This window comes from Gordionus sp. m RMFG-2023, chromosome 1, assembly GCF_954871325.1.
Source record: "Gordionus sp. m RMFG-2023 chromosome 1, tfGorSpeb1-WG-v2, whole genome shotgun sequence".
NCBI lineage: Eukaryota > Metazoa > Nematomorpha > Gordioida > Chordodea > Parachordodidae > Gordionus > Gordionus sp. m RMFG-2023.
This window is the reverse complement of record NC_088775.1, coordinates 91,388,870-91,412,519: the sequence shown is the minus strand read 5'-3', so window position 1 is coordinate 91,412,519 and position 23,650 is coordinate 91,388,870. Positions and strand designations below refer to the sequence as shown.

Below are 23,650 nucleotides of genomic sequence, written 5' to 3'. Positions count from 1 at the left end.
ATGAATATCAATTTTAGAAATTATGAATATAAATTTATTAATGATCCAACATATTCAAAATCAGAATTATGACTCGATATCATAGGCCACGTAAAGATATATATTTTATGACAGGAAATATCATAACAAATTCGCCTAAAATCTATATATGTATATTCAATAATAAGATAATAAAAAAAAATTGCAAATGCAAGATGAAAAAATAATTTAAAACTGGTCCTAAATTTTAATTATTATTTATTTATCAATATTAAAATTCTAATTCAATTAGAATATCTTCCAACTTATCGTCGTTAAATTTAATAATAATATATATACTCTTCAAAAAATGTATTAAGACAACAATATAATTAGTATCTACCAAGTTTTTTGAAGCCTTTATAATAAGCTATATTATTATTTATAAATATTGAAATGGGTATATTTATTATAAAGTAAATTAAGATTATGTAATTAGTACGTTTCAAAAATTTGATAAATGATATCCACCATTGATTGTTATTTTTGATATATATATTATAAATAGAATAGTTTAACATATATAATATATAAAGTAGCTCGTAGCAAAGACTTGATTCCATTATAATATATATTAGAAAACAAGTGAACCTATTACATTTTTACCAAATAAAACAGGTATGTCACGCATTACACTATATTCACATTTAGGATATAAAAGCTATACGAAGTATACAAAATATTTTATTTAATTTTTGTGTACTTCGCCGCTTATTCGCGCATACTGTGAATGTAGTATTAGTGTTCATATAAAAAGGAGGTAATAAAATTTGCAAACGCCTCTTATTTTTTTCCTATTTCTTGTTATTTAAATCATTTTTTACATAATAATTAACATAAAGTTATATTTCTATCTTTCTATTTTTCTTCTGTGAATATAGCTTAAAGAAAGAAATTATTAAAATTCAGTACTAGAAAAAAAAATGTAGAATGCGCTTTTAGTTTGACAGGATGCTAAAGGTTTTTTTTTATTATTATTAGATAATTTAATTATACAAATAATTATATGTAAGGCACATAAAATAATCATAAGTATTTGTTAAAGATTAAGACAAAATAATCTCATAGATAATAAGTTAGAGTGAGTAACCAGACATACAGATGACAGCCATCTACCCAGGTCTCTAATATTATATTTAAATTTATATTTATTAAAATTAATTTCATTTGTCTAGACTATGTTATTGTATACTGTCGCAAAAAAAAAATTCTAAATTTTTTGTTCCAAAAAATATATTTAATATGAAATAAAAAATTGTTTTATTTCTTTATTATAAATTTTTTGAAAGTCTTTAAATATATATTTTTTTAAACCTTATGTTATCACATACGATATTTTTATTACTAGGTAAACTATTAACCTTAACATTGATATTATGAATATAACCTTTTTTAAGGCGTATTTCTCAACCAGACATGTTATAGAATGTAAATTCAAATAGGTTTTTAAACTTTTAACGTGTTTTTTCGATATACACATTTTTTGACCAATTTAAAAAATTAGGAATAATTATATAATATTAAAATATATTATAATATACTTGAATTTACGATATCTTCTTTTTTTAGGTAGTCATCTTAAATAAAAAGTTGTAATTAGAATTAAATTTTAAAAACTTCAATTGAAATTTTTAAAACATTGTAGTAAAGATTCCTGGATAATATTACTATGTCCTTTAATTCATTACGCCCTCGACCGAAAATGATAAATAAAGATAATAAGTAAGATATTTTTCTATTTTATATTATTCATTTATATCATAGTAATAATTCGCGCCTCTCTTTCGCAATTATATTCACTCACTTTGTTTCAAATTTTTTTTTATTTTAATCTTACAAATCATTTTTAGAGTTATTTTAATATAGAGCCCTCACAAATATTCATTCGCTATATATGAATAGAATATTTAAGGTTAGTATGCCCAGTTCAATCCTTTATTTTTATCTACCCATAACATGATTTTATTTCCCTTGTTTAATCTGCCTCACATTAGATTAATTTCGTTATTTTTCTACAAAATCTATTTGATGGGAACTAAAATTAACAAGGGGCTCTGTATTCTTTAAATAAATATTTTCGAAAAAAGTATTTTAAAGAGGACATGACAGAAATGCATGCATCTTCCCCATCCCCATCTTGTTTTGTTATCGCATATCAACAATAAAAAATAGAAGATAATGGTATGGGCCAAATTATTGGTTAAATTTTTATGGCAAATTAATGATAATCGATAAAATATGAAAGTCTTACAAAATGTTTATTAAGGTGGCCATGACTAGCATTTTCTCCTACTATTTATGGTGTATTCTGCAAGAATTGCTTAATTTTAATTAAAAGAACATAGCGTAAGCCATTCAAAATATCAATCTAAGATAGGTTTGGTATTGAAAAATCAAGGATTGATACATTATAGGTTCAAATAGTTTTTCTAGTGATTAAGCAAAAGGGTAGGTCTAAAATTACAATTCTTTAATCCTATTATGAGGGTATGACATTTTAATTTGTTCGTGCTTTATAGAAGACATTAAAATTGATGAAAATATTTTCACAACAGTAAAGGGAACTAGAACTAAATTAAATATTATTAAATTCCTCAATAAATTATGTGTGGGTGGTTAGTAAGATAAAGTACTATATTTGTTTAAATATATAAATTTTTTAAAGTATTAATTTTGAAAAAATTTTCGAATTAAGATGTGTGCAAGGATTAATTTATTTTATACATCATTTATCAACAATTTAATAGAGCATTTTTATTTTTTTTGTGAGAATTTTTTAAAAGTAACAATTTTTTTTTAATTTTTAAAATTTTATTGGTTGAGTTTTCGGAAAAATATAACAAAAGTTTTTAATGTATATGTCAATTATGAAAAATTATAAATTATGTAACTTATTTTAATATCTGAATAATAAAAAGCCAAAAATTCACATATTAATCCAAATAAAAAATTACCTAAATATTTAGGATTATCCTCTATTTATATAAAAATAATAAAATATTAAGAAAACGTTATAAAACTATATGGTTTTTGATGAAATAAAAACAGCAATTGTTTTTCTTTGATTTATAAAATTTATTAAATAAATGTTTGATATATAAGGCCCTTTTAAAAATGTAGTAACGGGAGGGGAACTAACTCCTTCTGAGAAGGTAGGAGCGGGAGCGGGAGATAGCTACTTTTAAAAAGGAGCGTTAACAACTCTGATTAAAAATATAAGATTTTTATTTATGAATTAAAAATCATATAAATATTTTCCCTTTTCACCAAATATTTAATAGGTTCTAAAGGTGAATTCTGCAATTGATTTTCTCTAATAAAATACCCGCTGAAAAAATATATGCTTGCTTCAACTTATAAAGAAAACAAATTGTATTGGTATTATATTTAGCAATAATAAAAAACGTTTCTTCTGTTCATATGTAATTTCAAAATATAATTTTTACTAATAAATCTTTTGCCCTTTGAGAAGTAAAAGAGATTTATTAAGGCATCCCATATTTTTAATTGCTGAATGTTTCAAAGTATAGTGTGTACATGTCTATCTGTGGATGTATGGATATATTAAATTGCTGGTACTTTATATTTAGTGGATTAACGCAAGGTTTAATAATTGTTGGCTTACAAGTTGAAATTTGTCTAAAAAACTGTTTTTTTTATTATCTATTTGAAGATAGTTTCAATAATATCAAAGTTGAGATTAAACACGAATCAAAAGAAATTGCTGCGTTAAGAGTTTTACTAAAATAATAATTATATCAGACTATTATCTATTATATAACTGGATTCTGTAGATAAATATTTTCGCAAAAAGTCTGATAAAGAGGAGCAGAAATGGATACACTTCTGCCACCCCATATTTTGCTAATTCAATTAATCGTATAACACCAAAAAAATAAAAGATAAAGGTATATATTAAATCAAATAATGATAATCGGTTAGAAATGCATCTGATGCTGTATTGTTCTTATATTAATTTCAATAATAGATATAGCATATGCCCTTCAAAGTAAGTTGTGCCTCTAAAGGAAATTAAGAGAAGTGTTAATATCATCTAAGTTTTTAAGTTTAGTAATTGAAAAATCAAAGGTTTGTACATTATATTGGGTTAAAATTTTCTAGTAATCATAAGCGGCCTAAGAGGGTAGTTCTTTAATTATAATGTTTAATCGAGAAAGATGGAATCTTTATTTGTTGGTGTTTTAAATAAAACATTTATAATTGTATGTAAGGAAAATATTTTCACAACAGTTGAGGGAATTAGAATTTAACAATACTTTGGAAAATTATGATGATTAGAAGGCAGCGGTCTGCTTTTAAGTATGTGGAATCGATGGGCGGTTTCTGGTTATATATAATTCCTCAAAAAATGGATTGCGGATGGTTAGTTATTTATTGTTTGTATATATTATTTTTTTAAAGTATCAATGTATAATATTTTAGAGTTAAGATAAGATTATTTTATACATCATTGTCACCGATTTAATATTGACTTTTTATAATTTTTAAAAGACATTTGTAGGATAAAATTATTTTTAAATATTTTATAATTTCTAAAATTTTATTAGTTTATATTAATATTCTAGTTTTCTGATAAATATGACAAAAATTTCTAATAAAAATTGGGTGTGCCAATTCGAATTGTTATAAATTATGCCACTTATTTAACATCGTATAAAAATCCCGAAATGCACATATTAATCCGAATAAAAAATTACTTTGAGCCTTTTTCTCTATTTATATAAAAATAAAAAAATATTAAGAAAACATTATAAAACTATATCGTCCTTGATAAAATAAAAACAGCATTTTGTTTTTTTTAATGATTATAATATGTAGTAAATATATGTTTGACATATAGGGCTCAATTTAATATAATTATAGCATATTCCTGGGATCTTAGAACCTTTTAAGTTATAAAAATTATTTTCCTTTTGTGATCATTCAGAATACAAAATTACTTAGTGCGACAGTCCTCTTCTCTATTTATTTAAAAATAAAAAATATTGAGAAAACATTATAAAACTATATCGTCTTTGATAAAATAAAAACTTTGTTTTTTATGGTTATAATATGCAGTAAATAAATGTTGACATATAGGGCTCAATAATTATAGCATTTCCTTGAGATCTTACAACTTAAGTTATAAAAATGAGTTCCTTTTGTAATCATTGCAAGATGACAATTAGGTGTATTATATATATGAATATGAAATAGGATAAAATTATTTTTGAATATTTTATTTTATAATTTCCTAAATTTTATAGGTTATACTAATATTTAAATATTCGCATAAATATAACAAAAATATTTAATAAAAGAATTTAAAATTCTATAAATTGCCACTTATTTATGTAAATGTATTATAAAAAGTCTAAAATGTAGATAATAATCTAAAAAATTACTTAAATTGATTATCTTTTTCCCTATTTATTTAAAAATAATTATTCAGTAAAGGTTATAAAACTATATACTTCGTGATTGAATAAAAACATTTGTTTTTCTTTGATATTTATAAAATTTATAAATAAATGCTTGACCTATAGGGCTCAACTTAAAAAGGTAATCATATACTACCCTGACGTTAGAGTTTTCTCAACAAATTATTATCTTTTGTTTGGAAATGAAAAAAAATTGCTTGAAACATTCCTCAAAAGCTACTTAAAAAAACATTTTGTCTAGAAATGGCCTTATGAATAATATGATAATTATTATAATACTTACGTAGATTTTTTAAATTTATAGTATCTAATAAAATTTTAAAATATATTTAACTTATTATATTATATGTTGAAAATTAAATTTTAATAAAGTCGACTTAATTGCTTTTAAGTAAAGGATAAAATGTTTTTGAACTAAGATACCCAATTTTAAGTTAGTTTTTAATATTTTTCGCTCTTTTTACAAATAATTTATTTCTTATGGCTATTTAGTAATAAGCCGATCTAGGACATGGCCTAAATCAAATCCCTAATTTGCACAATATTTTATTGTTAATAAAAAATATTAGGAAAATTGTTTGGAGGTTATCTGCTTTAAATTTCAAGCTTCATGAATTATATAAGCCAAATATTTAATTACTATTTACTCCCACATATTTTTCTATAATTTTTTTTTAATAAAAATATATATAATTTTTTAATCACTTATAAAGAACCCCAACATAATTCATTCGAAAGTAAAAAGAAATTATGATAGTTATTGTTCTTGTAAAAGATTAATAAATATTTTTTTTCTTACCATATATATCTTGTAAAATTAATATTAAAAAAAATAAATATAATAATTATCATAAAAAATTATTTTCAAGGGATATTTTCTTCTAATAATTAAGGTTTTTTAATCCGGTCATAATCAAAATTTAATCAAATTCCTTTTTAAATGAATGTTAATTTTAACAAAATAAACACATTTCATTATGTGTCTCACATATTGACCAATTTCAAATTTTAATAAATAACGATAAATTTTTCAATTTTATATTTATGCGATAAGGGGTAAAACGAATGGCATTTTGCATTTTTATTATAAAATTTTTAAATAAAATAAAATTAATAAAACAAATTATAAATTTTTTTATAACCTAATAGTTCATTTAATAGCTATGAAAAATTACGTAATGTGTGCATTTGCCAATTTACCGGAAAAGGGTGTTAAAATACATTTGTTATTTTAATAAACTATTTATTTTTCTGAATTACTTTATTTGATTAATCATTTTTTAGTATTAATAATAATAATAATACAAGGTTAAAAAGGCATAGATATAGCAATTTTGTTTTCTAGTTATTATTCTCTCAAATATGACTTCGTCGATATATCCATTAATCTGAGTTCTCTAAGCGAGCCCAAATACAATATTCATTTATGAGGTCTCTTTCATTAATAATATAAAACTTAGAAAATTACACTTTATTACTTAGAGTCAACCTCTGACGTATTTACTCTTTGGGATCTTCGATCCTTGCAGAGATCGATACTCTCACTCTTTATAATAGTATAGGGCTTGTTTAATCTTTATTTTAATGTTGGCGCATCATTCAGGGGATCTTATAAAGAGATAATTTCTTGCAAAATTATCTCTTTGTTTATGTCACTGCTACAAATTAAGAGTGTTTAAAATTTTAAGACCAAATTCGATAGATCCTTAAGAATGATACCTACCTTAAACCTGCCTTATTTCTTATAGATATATTGCTAATAAAGATAGACCAGTATAATATTATTTATTTATTTAAATAGGCCATTAGATTGGCTTAGGAGAGATTGCTTTTCCAAATGAATTAAAATTAGAAAGAGCAATGATAATAATATTGAATGATATCAATGATGCCTGCAAATAGTAAAAAAAACTATGTAAAGTATAATTTTACTAATTAGATTTATTCTTCTATATAAAATATCTAGTAGATTTTTGTGAACTTTAAAGACAGAGTAGTGTTCTAGGAGTTGAAAACAGAATTAATAATAAAAGATAATAAAATAAGTAATAAACAGCTTTATAATAAAAAATCCTAGACTGGTATGAATGTGTGTCTAGGAGTTATGACCCTTTATTATAGCTAAAATTAATCAAATTAAACATAATAATAATCATATATAAATTCAACGGATAATCACGTAAGAATTTTTATTTAAAGATTATGTCAAAATAAAATGACCATATTTTATTATTTAAAAAAAATATTTGAGAAATGAGAGGGAGGGGAGGGTTTTACTGTGGTTTATTTTTAACACATTGGTTAAATTCTTTCTTGAATTACTTGGAAAAATATCTTTGAATATTTTATTTTATAATAAACCAAAAAGAAAAACTTTATTAATTTTGAGGAAAATTCAATAGATTATATACCATTTCTTGAACAATACCCACCAACTAATTTATAAATAATTTTGAAAAATTAAATAATTTGACTTTTCATTCTTATTTATAGCCACACAACAATCCTTTTTAAAAACTCAATAAAATTTATATATGTTTGTTACATGATAGAAACATTTCAATTTAAAGTTTTTTTATTTATTATTGTCATTTGCGTTAATATAAATGTCCATTTAAATAATTAATGTTTAAGGCAATAATGTAAATCGTCATATTATGTAAATTGAACATATTAAATGTTATTTAATTTATTTACAGAAAAAGATTTATAGATAAAAATTTTATATTATCGCATAAATAGGTAATGATAAACGACTTTCTTTTTTAAACAAAGAATTTATATTAGTTTTTCCAAATAAAGACTTTATATTTCGAATAAATCTCAGTGCAAAAACAACCCCAGTTACATCAATGTTGACGATTAGAAAATTATGAATTTTTAGTTTAGGACCATGCACAAAGATACCATTGGATCAATGAAGGTCACTATTCACCTTTTCATTATTTATTACCGTTAAGATGGGAAACAAGTAAATTTTGTTATTATATAAAATTATTTAAAACACAGTATATTTATTTCGAAAGATCTTATCTTTAATGATAAATTTTGTAGAGTAGCCAAAAATTTATTATTTTTTTGATATCAGTTACCCAAAAATATTTAAAAAAAACTTTATTAACTTCTACAATCATGATAATTATTTTAGAATAATAAACATTTAATATCAGAGTGATAAATTATTCATTTATGAGCAATGATTAATGTCTAAGTGTGAAAAATTATCTTGAGATCAAGTCATATTGCTGGAACACCAAATTATTATACTAAAATTCACCTTGAGAAAATAATATGAAAATCAAAATTTATTTAAATTATTCGGGTAATTTAATATAATATATTCTCAAATTTTTATGTAATATTATAAAATTTTGTTAGTATTACATGTAATTATAGAAATTATTTAGCTAAAAAAATATGATTAGAATTATTTATCCATTAATTTTGAGAGAAAATTAGCCAAATTCTTAAATATACCCCACACCTCACAAATATTTTTTTTCAAATAATAAACGTCCTTTATACATAATTTTAAAATAAAAATTGTTACATAAATATCAATTAAATTTAAATATGATAATATTTATGTTAAGCTTGATCAATTTAACCATATAAATGGTTATAACTCCTAAAAAACTTTTTTTCTTATGCAGATTTTTGGTTTTATTATTTGCGTCTTTGGGTATTGGTTTGTATCACATTTATATTATATTATTAAAGATCCATATTAAGTAATATAATAAAATTTAAATTATTGCATTAATTTAATTTATTTTTGAGATATTTGATAATTAATAAAGTGCATTTGGTCAAAAATGAAAGATTTTTCCGCTCTTTAAAACCACATATCTTCGCAAGTAATAGTCCAGGATGGTAAAAGTATTTTTTTTGTTTGTTATAGTATACACTAGCAATATAAAAAATTTGAAAAATTCTGAGTAGGTCGAGTTAAAACCTTGGTTGATTTGATATGGATATCACCATATACATTTTTAATAATTTATTTCTGCTGCTGATACTTTTTGAATCATTTAAATATATACACTTTATTATGTATTTGACTCTCAAAACTATTATAATGCATGTGTAGCTATAATCATTAGGAATAAAGAAAGAAGAAATGGATCCTCATAGACATTTTTCCATGGAATTTATGAGAAAATCTTTAAACTATGCAAGTAAAAATAAAATCCATGTAAAAAATAATAAATTATTTAAATTAAGGGCTATAGTAGCCTTATATAACCTATTCGCGTAAATTTAAAATTTAAGAGGATCCACGATCCTATTGATTTGATCTATTTTACCTAAATATTTTAACAAAATTATAGTTTAGGGGGCCTAAGGACTCATTATTAGAAATAACTTATATGTTGAAATAAAAATCTAAATCGTATTATTTTCTGATTTACGATGTTTTAGCTGTTCGGTTACAATGTTTCATTTCTAAATAGATGACTAATTAGTTATTTTCTATGAGAAGATCGGTCTGATATGGTTACAGGAAAATTTATAGAACTTTGAAAAAATAAGATATTATAATAAACCATTGATATAAATTTTTTGCATAATGTATTGAACAACATTTATATTAGACTAAACACTAATTGTAAATATTTTAAATTGTATTCATCATAAATTTATTTTGCTTAAATCTTAACCTAGATATCAACTTTTGATTAAATATTTTTTGCCTAAGCAGGATTATTCACACCTAAGACTCAAAATTTAGCCTTAGGATTCTTTCATTGCATCAAACAACATATTATAAAAAACTTTATTAAAATTTCTATCCATTAATTATATTTAATCTTCAATATCACTGTAGTTTAAACAAGACTGTAGCAAAGCAAGTTTGTAAGCACTATAATACTACACCATTCTAAGCAAAATTTTATGATTGTAAATGATTTTAACGATGAACATTGAATTGATGCAACCTATCTTAAAAATCACATTTGTTTTTCTTAGAATATAAGTCCTAGAATTATTGATCATTTTAATTAGTATTGTTAAACAGCTCAATTTGAACCGATTTTTATAAACAGCTAACTCATTTTAAATGCATCAATAATATGTTATTATAATTTAGTAGATTATTCTCAATGACTTTATAATATCCAGAATAATTTCAATAGTAATATAATATCCTTCCATAAACATCAAAACCAGAAAAATATAAATATTCATGGTATTTATTTTATATAACATCACTTTTGAGTCTTTTGAACGTATAATCTAAAATAAATATTTGCTCTGGGGGGGGGGGGGGTGTCCGAAACCCCTGTTCCCGTGGCTTCGCCACTGGATAAAACTCACAAATAAGGTCTCTTTATTTTTTATCATATCTGAACTAAGCATAATATAATTTTACAATTTACGGTAAAAGAAAGGAAAATTATAAATCTTAATTTAAATTATTTCGACTTGAAATATAAATTAATTTTTTAAATATTTACTGTTTGAAATATATTTACGATGTCCAAATTGTAAAATTTATAAATTTTCACATTCATAATTTGCTTGATAGATAACAAACATAAATTTCGCTGTATTTTATTTTATTTTTCAAATTTTTATTTTTCTGTTGCAGCATCACTTATGTGTCTTTTAAATTAAAAATTTTTAGAAAAATACAAAATATCTATTTAATCTCTATGTCACTATTCAATATTATAAGTAGATTAATATAAATCCAAATTTGATGGATCCTTAAATTTATATGCATTGATCCTACCTAAAGCCTTTCGCCATGTCGAAATTTTGTTGATGAAGATTAGGTCAGATTAGATTTAGATGCTATTCCATTTGAAAAAAATTAGAAAAGGGAATGATAATAATATTGAATGATATCAATGAGCCTGGGAAAAAAACTTTCAAATGACATAATTTTCTTTTTACATTCATACTCTTTAATCAAATATTAAATTTTTAAAAATCAAAGATAAAATTTAAGCAATGATATTCAAGAGATTTATTATGTATGCATCGCAGACTCTAATAGTATACGATTATAATTTATTAGAATTGGCTGTACTTGTAACAAACCTGTGATGTAAAATATATTTTACATTTCAATCAATTAAGATATAAAGCCATACCTAAAGTAATAATTTCTTTCATATTTATGATAGGTAATTTAATAATTTCATAATAAAGATTGAGGATGATATAGATAAATTCTCAAAATAAATATAGAATAGTAGTACTACAGGAACCAAATGATTGTTAATATGCAACATATTAATTTTATAATTATTTTTTAAATAAGATAACTCACCGCTAATCATTTGGAAAAAGATTTAAGTTAAGAATGAATTTTATGCAAATTAATTATAACTTTAAATTCAAAAATTTTCTTTTGGTATTATATTGTTTTTGATGTTGCATTAATACAACGATTATTTTATTGTGACAGTATGAGTTTATTTATTTTTTCGTAAATTTTGCATAATTAGATAATAACTGGTACAAATTGTCTTAAATAATTATTTAGAAGTTCTGACTAAATCCCTGAGTGGAGTTAACTAGAATTTTATTTTTTTTATTATATATTATATTTAATAAATAAATAAAATCGAGTTTTGCTAACTTTAAAAAAAAAATGCTTGTTCATTCATGTCATAAAAGATGAATGACAATAACATGATAATAATTTTTAAAAAAATGTGATTATCTTTATAACTATATACATAATCCATAGTAATTGACCATTTATATTTTTAAGTATTAAAATGGACTATAAATTTTTCTCAAAAGATATATTAAATGGACAGGTCTAAAAGTGACTTTAATGAAATGTCCATGTATATAACTTCTGTTTATTCTAATATTTAATTGTTTTATTAATATATTAAATTGTTTCATATTATTATAATTTTCGAATTGTTATAATTATGCTTATACCTTTGGTTCTTTGGCCATTATTTTTCTCTGGATTATAAATAAATGTGAAAGGATTACGATTAAATAGAAAAATTTATTATTTATTAGTTAATCAAGATTTATTATTTATTTGTTCTATGATAAACTATATATGTATTTTTTGTTATGTTATTGGGTGACTTTCAATTTAAGTTTTAAAGGGGCTAAAAGCGAAATTAAATTGATCAAGACAAATAATGGAAAATATAAGCAAAATAATAGACACTAAATTATTAATCCAAAAATTTAGGAAAGGGGGGGGTTAATTATTAAAAAATTTAAAGGGATCTAGCACTTATCTCCTCCTAAACAAAATCAATTAATCTATATTATAATTTAAGTCCGAATTAAAATAAAAAATAAATAAGATGGCAATCCATCTAAGCTTCTACATTTTTTTTATCAATTGAGAATGAATACAAATCTTTAAAGAAAATATAAATCAGTTAATATCAAATAATTAAGATGTTTTAAATATTTACTTGACGGAGCTGAACCTATTTTTTTGTAAAATATTATTAGTATATAATATAATATAACAAGAATAATATAGAATTAGTTGGTAATTATTAAAAAGAAATGATATATAGCCTCTAGCTAGGGCTATAATTTTAGTAATCCGGTTAAGACAGATTCTAATTTAAATATTATAATGAATCAAGGCTGAGTTCTATCATATTTTTTTTCGAATTGAAACATAATAAACTAATTTTTCATGTATCGTTTAAACTTGACTCAATTAATTTCTAACCTCAAATTATTCCGACTAAGTTTTAGATTTTTATTTGACTGGTCTAGATTTATGGACTAAACTTATCCATATTTTTAAAAAATACATTTTTTTGTAATCTGAAATGATCTCTATTTTATCATTTTTCAAGAAAGTTAATCGAAAATATAAAATTTAATATCGGATAGGGTTTATAATTTATTTTTAATCTAGACATGGGTTTTTAAAATTTTTTAAGATTTGGTTATTAAAGTCTCTGATTTCGGGCTGAGCCTACAGGTCTTTGATAATGCTAGATAGTTCTTTAATATTATTAATAATCATAAAACTATATATTTTTTAAAAAAGATGTATTATTAAAATACTCATAATAAAAAATAACGAATTGCATAGTTCAGAATCATTACAAATTGAAGAAAGTATATATTGTTTTTTAGAATTTTTTTACTCTCAATTTGATAGTAAATTCAGATGAATTTTATTGCTTCGTTAAAAAAAAATATTAAATGCTATTTTGATTCGGTATTATAATTATAATATTTTTTTATATCCGATTTATCAAAAAAAAATATTGCTACCAAATTTTAAATTTTCATTTTCCATAAATTTTATTAATATAATATAAAAGTGATATAATTACTTTTTAGGAAAATAATTTTTTTTTTTTATTAATCTTTTTAGAAAATGATTTTTGATATAAAAAATTACCTACCATACCCAGTGTCATTTTTAAATGGTAAAAAGAGCAACATTTATGAAAATCCAGCGCTTACAGTATATAATGCTGAAAGACCCAACTAATTTATTAATACAATTAATTTGATTTTATAAATCATTGATAAATAGCAAAAAAGGCAAAACATCCGCCATGTAAAATTTATATTTATCTATAATTTTTTTTATTTTTTTAAAAAAATATTAAATGCTGATTTGACTAGATATTACATTTAAAAAATTGTATTTTTTTTATTTTTAAAATAAATTTTTTTTTTTATCAAAATAATAGATTAAATTTCCAAGAATTTTGCTAGTAAACTATTTACACAAGATGAGAACTTTCTTTAATTTTTTTATAAAAAAGATGTAAACATTTTATTTTAAGCTTTTATTCGAACGAAAAAATAGGTTTATTTTTTTATTATATTATCTCTTCGCTATTCACTAAGGTGGTATGAACGCAGGGCTCGAGTTTCTTAAGATTAAAAAAAAATTTTTATACCATGTTAGCTAAAAAAAATATCATTTTGAAAATAATTAAAAAAAAATTTTTTTGAGCGCCCTGATAGCATAGTGATGCTTTCAAGAAATGTGATTTTTAAGATATCGAGACACTATAAACATTTACAAATTTTAACAGAGCGTTTTTAAAATTTATAACCTATATATAAAAAAATTATTCATATTTATAAGAAATATTGTAACTTTCCTTTAATTTTAATTTGCTTATAATATATGAAGCAGTTATATAATGTTTGAAAATATATCGTATAAATAATTTTCGATATATTTTAATTTTATAAACCGTTTTAAGGTGAGCCTAAAAAGTGGGCAGAAAATAAATAATAAATGACCCATCATATTGTTTTCCGACTCATTAATTAATATTATTTAAAATTCACAGGTTTGGATTTCTAATTTATTTACATTTTTAAATTTGGCCTAAATTTTTTAAAAATATTACTAATCAATCCGATTTAGGCCCGATCAAATATATGAGTTTGTCTTATCGCATATAACATATGTCTCTAATAATTCAAGATAAATTAAATTATAATTTAATACTCACAACAATAATTAAACCTAATAAAGTTTAAATTTTATGTCATTAAACAACAAGAAAAAAATTGCTCGATAATATCATTTTAAGCTAATAAAATTTTTTATTTACACCCCCCCCCCTCTTACCACTCTCCATCTCCCCAAATACAATGTATCATTATAAGGAAGAATTTGTTAGAAAAATTAGTAAAATATTAATACTTATTAAAATAACGACTATAATTCAAATTTTTTAGAATAAGCATTATAATTAGTTTTAAAAAAAGTAAAAACCCAAAATTATTTTTATAAAAATCTAATATAACTTAAGGCCTTTAATAAGCGGATCTAAAGATTAATAATAAAATTTATGGGTAAAAAATTCTTCTAAGAGTTTCATTCCCCTCCCATAAGTAAAATGTGGATACACCCATGGTATATTATAATAATAATCAAAAAAATTTCTTACCATCTATTTGATAAATGGTTAGGCTCAGGGTGAATATGAATACGAATAAAATTAGAAGATTCATTTTTTATTTTAATTTTAAGCTAATTATTATCATCAAATAGGTATAATATTATAATTACAATGGATATCAATTTTATTAAGTCTTTTTCAAAATTTAAAAAATAAATTATATTATATGCTCTTTTGAGCTCGTTTTATTTATAATATTAAAATATGTTTAGTTGGTTATTTTTTTTATTAAATTTTTTTTAGGGATAAGCTTACATACACCATCAAGGTAAATGTGAGTAAAATCAAAATTTTTTTCTTAATTAATTAATATATATTTTATCAAATGTCCAATAATTTCAATAAAATGGATATCAATTTATTATGTTTTTACAAATTTAAAATATATTATAATATGTTCGAACTTTATCTATAATATAGCAACTAACCCCCCCCCCCCCCTCCGAAAATGGTGGATTCGGAAATTTCTCCTTATTATATGAATCAGAAATGTACCATTATTTTGATTCGATATGACTCCTTAATTTCCCAACATATTAATAAATATATTAACATAGTAGAGCCTTCACCATGAACATATATTTGGTATATATTAAACATTATCAAATAAAAGGGAAAATTCTGATTCCCCATCATTTTGAACAAAATAAATATAATAGAAAATAAAACAAAATAAAATGACTAAATGCGACAACATCATCGCATATAGAAGAATATAGGTATTCATTGTTTGATGATGAGAAAATAAGATACTAGCAATTGAAAACAGCTAGTGAGAAATATATGATATTTCTGTTAGGTATAAATTGATTTTAGTTGAACTATCTGACCTCTTTATTGGGATAAGTTTATTTGTCAAAAGTGGTAAAAGATTTATCCCTTCAACTTATTACATATACATTCAACCTTTCATAATTTTAATTTTTTTTAATTTTCGAAGGTAAAAATTTCATTTTTAATAATGAAATTTCTTGAGTTATATAAATTTATATATTTTTTTTTATTAACATATTCCAATTTATATAGAATATTTGTCTCTTTATTTCTTAAATTTAGTTTTTTTATAGGAAATTTTATTTACAAAAACATATAATTATGTCTTGCCATATATGCAATCTCATATGCAGTCTTCAAAATATTTCCTCTTCACAATGTCGTTACCAAGATTTCCTAATGGAGAAAAAAACTTTTTGAGGACCTCGCCTTAAAATTTGTTTTGAACGGCCTTTGGCAAGGTCCCTCCTATAAGAAATTCATATATATTATTAATTTTTTCAATAGTCTTAATACACTCTTCAAGTTTGGAAGAAACCTTCGTTTTAATATATGGCAATGTTTTGTGCTTTACTAGTATCTTATTTTAACAAATATAGTAGTTAGTATATAGATATAAAATTATTATTAACAAGATTTTAGCCAATCTTAAGATTAGAAAAAGTGACTGAAAGTTATTAGCATCGGCTGCGTATTGTTTCTTTGTTTGCCAGCTCCATTTGTAATACACAATTCGAAAAAAATATACATCACCCACTACACTGAAATTTTCTAAAGGCCGTCATTGTTAAAGCTGTTAAAGAGACAATATTCATTATTCCTTAAAACCTATATTTAGTTTATTGAGATGGGTTGACTCTCATTCTCTGTAAAAAGGGTCTTTTTGTTTAGGATTATACCCATAATTTTGCGAAATAAAAGAATGGTCACCACAATAATTGCCAAAATTAGACATCATTCTCTAGCTATTTATGCTTTCAGTGCTATATGGCCATTGATCAGAATTCTTATATTGCTCTATATTGTTTTAGATGAAAATCAAATTTTAATCAATCTATAAAGATGTTTTCATAGAAGCCTTTTAATTTTAATATATCATATTTCATTCTTATCTAGTGGTGAGCTATTTTAACTAAAATTAGCTTAGATATAAATATAAATAAATATATAAAATTGAGATAAGATCATTTCAGAGTTGACATTTTTTCAAAAACACCTAAAAATGAGGAGCGAGAGTTGGAGCTAGCTTCTTTTAGGACTGCTTTAAATTTAAGGTATAAATTAAATTATTTTTTAAATATTAACAATGTTTGTTAATTAAAATGCAATAAAAATAAAAAAATTTTTTTTTAAAATTTATCCATTAATAAATGTTGAGCCGAGTTATATATTGGATTTTCATCTAATCATTTTGAATATTAAATAAAAACAGTTTTATTATGGATTTAGAGATCATAGAAGAAGAAATCGAATTTCATTTCCATCACAAAAAATATTTTAAATTTCTAAAAGATGTTGATCCAAATGATCAGACAAATTTAAGGGCAAAATGCCTTTTGTGTTTAAGTAAAAGTATTTCATTTTCAAAAGTGAGCAGCTTCAATCTAAAAATACATTTAAAAGTAAAAAACCTTCCTTTAAAATACAAAATGATAACTATATTTTTTTTATTTTGGAATAATTTTTTTAAAAATGGTTATTATTATTTTTGGGCAATTCATTATAGTTGAGCCTAGGTTGTTAGATATGATGCTAGGATTTTGTTTCGCATACCTTCTAAAAAAATGAAAATCAAAGGACCGATTATGGAATGGCACTCCTTAACTTGGAGTTGGAGCTAGCTCCTTTTAAAAATGTAGATGCAGGAGCTAGCTCTTTTTGAGAAGGTTGGAACAGGAGCGGTAGTTCCCTACTTTTAAAAAGGAGCGTTAACAACTATGGATCTTTTAAATTGTTTTAAATTTGGTGGTATGTTAATTAGTGTTTTAACTGCTAATGACCAAATATTTTCTAAATTTCCAAAGATATTTTGATTTTTCACGTGAGGTTTATTGAAAAAGTTCAAAATTCTTAATCCTTTGTTAAAATCTTTTAAGAGTATGTAAATCTTTTGTTACGCTTAAAAATATTTCATGACGATATTTTTTAAAAAGGATCATAATTCAATTTTGTTTATCTTCAAACATCTTTTGCTCAAAATTTTAGGTGAATAAAATCTTCAAATACTCATTTTAATATTTTATACTTATACACTGTCTACTATATATTTATGTTGAAGTTGGAGCTCCGCAGTCAAAGCATATTAATCCAAAAAAAAATTTGGGCCTCTACTCTTATATTTTAAGCTACCGAATGAACTTAATTCGGTGATATAAGGCTATCTAGAATAATTGAGATTACTACCCCTGTACAGCTAGTGGTAAAATAGAAAATTTGTAAAGAAAGAATTTTATATTTAAAGTTTTTTCTGCTTGAAAGTATATACACTAAACCTTAATATTTTTAACGTTTATATTTATCATTTTAGTTCAAGAGTTTAAACTATTTTGGATCACGTTATTCCTAACGATACGGAAAATTCTTTTATAAATTTCGAAAGAGATGATGAGTCTTTAGTAGACTAATTAATTAATCATATTACCCGGCATTTCTAGCTCATTAATTTTTTTAAAAATTATTTTCAAAATTACCCTTTTTTCAGCTAACATGGTATAAAAAAAATTTAAAATTATCAGAGGTTCGAACCCATCCCACCCCCCCCCCTCTACCCCATATAGACTATATGAGCGAAGAGATAAGATAAATTTTAGCAAAAAAATGTAAATTATTTTCATTTTTTAAAAAATAATATAATTTATTTATTCGTTCGAATAAAGGTAAACATAAAAATGTTTATATCTTATTATAAGAAAAAAAAACAAGAGAAAATTTCTTGGAATTTTAATTTATTATTTTAATAAAAAAAAATTTTTTTTTTAAATAAATCGGATATAAAAATGTAACATAGACAAAATCAGCATTTATTATAAAAAAAATTTAAAGATAAATAAAAATTATAAATTTCTTTTGCGATAAATTTTATTTATGATTTATATAATTAACTTGTTATTAGATAGCCTAATCATTAGACTACAAAATAAAAAAGCCGTGACTTTCAACCTTATATACTCTGAGCGCCTTTATAAATTTGTAAATGTTTGATCTATTTAACTATTTTTAAATGACTCTGGGTATGGCAGGTTATTTTTTAAGTGAAACAAAAAAAATTTTTAATAAAAATCTTAAAATCTTTTTTGTTACCCATTCCCTAAATATTTTTTAATTGATATAGAAAATCGAAATCTTCAAAATTAGTTGAAACCATATTTCCTCTTTCCTTGGCTAAAATTTTATTCGGGCTTTTTTCTTCTTCCTATTCTATTAACTTCTCTCCCTCACACTGAACCCACTGAGATTTTAAAAGCTAGCGACCATTTCAATCGTAATTTCAGGAAAATTGATAGGATATCGAGGCAACTTTTACAAGTGCAACATATAGAGTTAAAAAAAATTATTTACATTTATAAGAAATGTTGTAAATTTCTCTTTAATTTTAAATTTGCTTAAAACAATTTAAGGCATTTATATAACCCCAATGTTTGAAAATATATCATATAAATAATTTCGGATATATTTTAATTTTATAAATCGTTTTAAAAGTGAGCCTAAAAAAATTTTAACAGCAAATAAAAGGTAAACGACCAATATTAATATAATTTAAAATTTATTGATATGTATTTATAATTTATTCACACATTTAAACTTCCGAGATTTTTAATTTTACTATTCAACGACCCGATCTAGGCCAAATCAAATATATGAACCTGCCCAGATCGCATATAACATATAATAGGTTCTCTAAATAATTCTAGATAGAAATTTAAACCATAATTTAATATTATATATGTTAGCGGGAATATGCTTTTCCATGTAATTTCAACTTGAAATCATATTTCAATAGCGTTTTTTTAAAAAATTTAAATTTACGGGAAATATATTTATCATGTTTTAAATACCTATATTAAGAATTGTAGATTATTTTGCTGCTAATCTTCGAGATAAAAAATATATAGAAAAATTGTCTGAAATTCATAGGGTAGATATTCCAAACATGACGGCATACATTTCCGGCTAAAATCAAATTTTTAAATTTTAAAAAACGCGCTCAAAAAATGATTTATAGTTAGTAAAATAACACATTGAAATTTGACGCTAACACATATATATTAATTGAAACCAAAAAGTTTAGATTTTATGGCATTAACAAGAAAAAAAATTACTCGTAAAAATCATTTTAAGTTGATAAATATTTCCACCATCTATCTCCCAATTAAAATATATCATTATAAGAAAGAATTTGAAAGAAAAATTAATAAAAAAAATTGATAACTTTTTAAAATAACGATTATAATTCAATAGAAAAAAAAAGTGAAAACCTAAAAATAATTTTAGAAAAATCTAATATAGCCAAAGGCCTTTAATAAAAGAACTAAAGATCTCTAATAAAATTTATGACGATAAAATTCCCCTAATAGTTTCACCTACCATTCCCCTTCCCTTAGCACAATCCTGGATAAGTCTATGGTATATTATATATATTATAGAGTTAAAAAAAATCAAAATATTTTCTTACCATCAATTTGATAAATGGTTAGGCTCAGGGTGAATATGAATACGAATAAAATTAGAAGATTCATGTCTTACTTAATTTTAAATTAATTATTATGATCAAATGGGTATAATATTATGATTAAAATGGATATCAATTTTATTAAGTATTTTTTTAAATTTAAAAAATAAATTATATTATACGCTTTTTTGAGCTAGTTTTATTTATAATATTTAATATGTCTAGTTGGTTTTTTTTATTAAAATGTTTTAGGGATTTTTTATTTATGCTACATTCACCATCGAGGTAAATATGAATAAAATCAGAAAATTTATTTCTTAGATATTTAATTTTTTAATATTTATTTTATCAAATGTCTAATATTATCATTAAAATTGATATCAAATTATTGTCTTTTTAAAATTTGAAATTATGCTCTATACTTTATTTATAACGAGCAGCTAACCTCTCAATAATAATAGGGAAGTTCGTATTTTTCTCCTTGATGGATAAATCAGAAATGTACCATTTTTCAATATTTTAACAAATATGTTTACATTATATTATGGCCTTCAATATGAACCAATATTTGGTACATAATTACTATTATCAAATAAAGGGGAAAATATTCTTGAAAGGCATAATATATGTAATAGAAAATAAAATAAAATAACTAAGACAGCTGATGTGTCATAAGCGACACAGTAGTTGCGACAAGCATATTTTTTTTTTTTAAAAATAGGTATCTATACAACTTTAAAATTATTCCTATTATATCCTTATATGAAAAGGAGGAAAAATAATCTGAATGTTAGAAAAGAAGAGGAAGGAGAGTTCTCAGTGCTATTGCTAAAACTTACAAACAATCCTGAAAATTTTAAAATTATATTAGATTAACCAAAATATATATTTCATTGTATAATCTAAATTAAAATTTTGTATTTATAAAACCTTTTATTATATTTTAACCCACAAAACTAATGGTAAAAAAAACAAATTTTATTAAAATCATACATCAGTAGAAGAAAAATGGATCATAATACTAAGGATTATATTGATTTTATTTTATATTATCAAAATTGCTTAGATATTTGGGAACAGGATGTAACTATCAATCGCATTTCAAGGGCCAGAAGAATGGTAGAATGCACCTTTGGCATATTGGCATCTAAATGGTGTATTCTTAATCGAGCCTTGGATACCAATGTCACCAATAGCGAAATTATAAAATTTATGCACTATTACACAATTTGGTTATTGGTAAAGAAAACATAGATCTCCACCCCAAGGATACTCAAGATTAAACAAAATAATTATTTATGAAATCCTCAATCTAAAAAAAAACCCTAAAAGCTTGCTAAAGATATTAGAGATGCCTTTTCTGAATATTTTTATAGAAATAATTTATCATGGTACTTATAGCTTTATAATTTAATTTTAAAAATATTACTCTATTTAATTTATATTGATTTGTAATTATTTAATAAAAAGAAAGTTTATTTATTATATTTAAATATGATTAAAATAATATAAAAGCCCTCCAATGAAATAATAAGAATACAATTTATTATTTTTTTTTCTTGATCACTGTCAAATTGAAGAGTATATCAAAAAAAAGTTTAATAAGCTTTTTCTTTCCCCTTTCTGATCTTTTTGCTAGGGTTTGCTCAAGAAGACATTGATCCAAGAATTTGTAGATAATCTTATTTCTTTCATTTTTTTTTATTTCAAGTATTTGCTCAAATAGATCTAGTTTAAAATAAAAAATATTTACAAATGCAAATTACCTTGATCAATATCCCTCTTTTTAATTAATTTTTTGCAAGATAAATTTGATCCTATACTAGTTGATGGTGATGCTAAATATATATAATATTATTTATATAAAATAGGATTACAGTCATTCCTTAAAATCGTAGCTTCACTACTTATCTCTATGCAGGGGATTTCAATGGCTATATATTAATAAAATCTTAACAAAAATTAGTATATTTACCATCTTCATATTGATAATTTTCATTACCTCATTTGCTCATACATTGCTCTAGCAATATTTGCTTCATCAATTTTAGATATAACAGGATTTGTTTTTTTCAAATTGGTATACTGAATCCCTGGCTCTATAGTTATAATATTCCATCATAAAGCAATCTCTTAGTTTTTCCATGCTGATTTGGCCATCTCTACTGCAAAAGAAAAATATTTCAAATTAATATACTCATTAATTACCTGTCTCAATATTGTTTTCAGCTGATGGGAGTTTGAATCCCCACGTTTATTAGGGATATTAAAAGGCCAAATCAGGGATTTAAAAAGAGAATTTTAAAAAAGTAAATAGTATAAAAATAAGGCATATAATGAATGAAAAGGGATGAGATTAAGACAAATTTGTTTTAAAAAATATTAAAATATATTACTTTTTCTTCTCTTTTTTTGCGGCTGGCACCATTCTCAAACTCGCCAAAGACCATAATAATTATTTTGTTATCCTTTATTTCTTCTATATCGACGGTATTTATATTATTCGAATATCCTGTATTATTATTATTATTATTATTGATTCTATATCTATTATTGCTTGTCTGACTATTTTCACGATTATTATTATATCTTGGTATATATCTTGATTCGTTTTGATATCTATAATCTCTATAATTATTTTCATTATATTTGTAATTATCATTATTATTATATCTATAATTATTGTAGTTATTATTATAATTATTTTTTGTTGAATCTTATAAAATTATTATACGATCTCGGTCCATTATACCCACTATTAACTCTAGTATTATAATTATTTCGATATCTTGGCTCGTAATTATTCGCATATCTTGGATTAAAATTGTTTTAATATCGAGGATTACAATTGTTTT

The 23,650-nt window shown here is 22.9% G+C and overlaps 1 long non-coding RNA gene across 3 annotated transcripts; it reads right to left on the bottom strand.

Moving 5' to 3' along the window:
* Positions 1-12,865: 12,865 nt before the first annotated feature.
* LOC135932082 (uncharacterized) lies at positions 12,866-23,170 on the bottom strand. Of its 3 annotated transcripts, none has more exons than XR_010573280.1 (5): positions 23,004-23,170; positions 22,771-22,960; positions 22,673-22,729; positions 22,562-22,633; positions 12,866-12,880 (listed from the first exon to the last, which is right to left on the bottom strand). It is a non-coding gene; the product is annotated as an uncharacterized LOC135932082 (long non-coding RNA). The 3 variants fall into 3 exon arrangements; XR_010573278.1 differs by lacking the exon at positions 12,866-12,880 and adding an exon at positions 22,316-22,523; XR_010573279.1 differs by lacking the exon at positions 12,866-12,880 and adding an exon at positions 22,316-22,483.
* Between the last annotated feature and the right edge of the window lie 480 nt (positions 23,171-23,650).